The sequence below is a fragment of the Bidens hawaiensis genome, unplaced genomic scaffold (assembly GCF_021521415.1).
Source record: "Bidens hawaiensis isolate Kalapana, Puna unplaced genomic scaffold, B.hawaiensis_p1.1 tig00017854_1, whole genome shotgun sequence".
Classification (NCBI taxonomy): Eukaryota; Viridiplantae; Streptophyta; class Magnoliopsida; order Asterales; family Asteraceae; genus Bidens; species Bidens hawaiensis.
The window spans coordinates 46,846-49,733 of NW_027492691.1; positions in this window are offsets into that span (position 1 = coordinate 46,846).

A 2,888-nucleotide genomic window follows, 5' to 3' on the forward strand; every position below is an offset into this window, starting at 1 on the left:
AAGAACACTTGCTCGGGTTGAGCTTCATGTTTATCTTTCTGAGCGTGTTGAAAGTTTCTTCGATGTCTTTCAACATCGCTTCTGGCTCAGGGCTTTTGATGACCAAATCATCCATGTAGACTTCCAAGTTTCTCCCAATTTGGGCATGAAACTCTTTGTCCATCAAGCGTTGGTATGTGGACCCTGCATTCTTAAGTCCGAATGGCATCATTTGATAACAAAATGTGCCATCGGGCGTCCGAAATGCGGTTTTGTCCTGATCATCTACAGCCATGTGGATTTGATGGTACCCCTTATATGCGTCAAGGAAGCATTTAAGGCGAAACGGTGCTAATGAATCCACTTTGAGGTCAATTTCGGGTAACGGGTAACAATCTTTGGGGCATGCTTTGTTTAAATCTTTGAAATCTATACACATGCGCCATTGTTTGTTAGCCTTCGGTACCATAACGGGATTTGCAACCCATGTTTGATATCTACTAACGCGTACGATGCCGGCGTCAAGGAGTTCCTTGACTTGGGTTCTACACGCGTTAGCCTGTTCCGCCCCCATTACTCTGCGCTTTTGTATGACTGGCGTAAAAGCCGGGTCACACTTGAGCTTATGCTCTGCTTTACTTCGAGGTACACCAGTCATGTCAGCTGGTGTCCACGCAAAGATGTCAGCGTTTCTCTGTAGTAAGCGTTTGAGTAAGGTGCGCGTAGGATCAGCGATTGTTGGGCCAATTGTAACAGCCTGGTCAGGGTATCTGCCATTGAGGGCCCATTTTTCTGGTTCGGTAATGGTTGGTTTAGCCATCTTTGGTTTGGGTTTAGATGAGACGGATGCGATGCATACCTGGGGGATACCGGTGATCATCGCTACACCCTCAGCAGTTGGCCATCCCATCATGCCGTGGACTGAAGATACCACGGCGTTGAATCTTGCCATCCCGTCTCTCTCGAAGAGAATGTCGTATGTGTGATGTGGCTTCCTCATTACGACGAAGTCCACGTCTTCTGTGCGGGAGTATTTCCCGTCCGTGAGAATGACGGGGAAAGATAGGATACCCAGGGGGTGTTTGTGCTGCCGTCGAACCCTTCCATTGAGGCGTAAACCGTTTCCAGGCGTTCTTTGTCTTCGTCGTCTAGCTTGTCGAAGAACTGCCTGTACATAACCGTTGACGAGGCGCCGTTGTCAGCAAGAGTGCGGGAAGTTATGTAATGCCCCAGCTGGCTTTTGATGACGATAGGGCCTTCCTTGCTTTTTCTTCCTGGCACTCGCGGGAAGCGCACCTCAGCTTCCTTCCATTCGCATGGTTCTGTCGTTCGTCTTTTTCTTCCTCTGATGTTGCCATGAACCATGTGGATGCTGATGTCAACGGGCTTTCGTCCATTGCCTTTATACCGGTTATCATTCCTTCCTCCATTCTTGATTGATGCCACAAGGTGTGCAAGTCTTCCATCCTTGACGAATGTTTCAACAATATCCTTCAAGGATTTACACTCCGCATTAGGTCGTTGCCGGATCATTGGAGCTTTTGGCCCTTTGTCCCGTGGAAGTCACAGAATTTGCTCTGATCCGCATTAGGTCGTTGCCGGATCATTGGAGCTTTTGGCCATGGGAGTTTTTCGGTGGCAAATATCTCCGTGACGCTTTTGGTGAGTGGCGTCCACCGGTGTTTTCGGCTTGAAGGGTGCGTGTTATCCCACGGATGGCGCCAATGAAGAAACACTAAGTGACCCCGAGTAGATTATGGATAATCTGGGAGTTAAGTAATGTTTCCCACGAGGGTTAGGTCCGGCAAAGAAGGATGTTCTTCAGATGACCTGCAAAACAGACACCGTGAGCTCGTCACTGAGAAGGGGGGGTTCCTCCTTGTGACCACCCTCCGCGTGAGAATCAGACTAGATTGCTCTGAATATAAGTGTATATTGAGAGAAATAGCTAGTGAAGGTAAAATACCAGATGATCCTACCGTTCCAAGGTGTTGGAGTATTTATAGCCGAAGGTAGGTTTCCAAGCAGGTACAGCCGGCTGTATAATATTCCTGTTCTACCAACTACGGGCTACGCACGTGCCATGCTGGTTGGTGGGTAGGCAGCGGCTGATAGTGACCAGGCCGGCTGTGTACTATTCCTTTTCCACCAACTGCAGGCTATGTGCGTGCCACGACAAGGGTTGGTGAGTAGGCAGCGGCTAATAGTGACAAACAGTACTAGAGCATGCTCCTCGTACTGTTTGTCGGTGAGCTGTCACCCTGTGATTGGTTCATGGGCTGCTTTGGTCAGATCTTGTCTATTTTGTCCATACCTTGGCAGGTATAGTACAAAAGATCTTCCAGAAGCATACGGACTGGCTCATTTGGGCGGGAGTATTCCCGCCTTGCTCATTCCTTCAGGTGACTGAATTATTGAGTGCCTTGTGCGTGTAGCCTTGCTATTAGTGCGGGTAGCCTTCCCTGATGGCTTGTATCCGCAGCTGCGGGGACAGGCGGGGTACTTCACCATTGGGAGGCTTTCCCTGCGTGAACAGCTGGCGTACTGCGCGTAAGGTCTTCATCTCTGAGCATGGTGGGTCCTGCGGAACCAGTTGGTCCTTGCGCAAACGTCCCTCTTCAAGGTGAGTCTTGCGGGTCCAACTGGGCTCTGCTGGGACCTACCTCTTCATATACTGAAAAAAAATTGTATAACTAGGTTTAGTTCATATGATCATAAACTCAATGAAATTGAATAATTCAGCCTTTTCATCATTCCTTTGCTTTGTGAATTTAGTGGAGGTGATGAAGAATGTTAAAGATCCAGTTATATACCTGTGGTCAGTGAGGCCTATCCATGGCTGTGAGAGAGAGAGAGAGATGTCCTCCTGTTACTTTCCACTGTTCTTGAATAAAGCACAGAAAGGAATG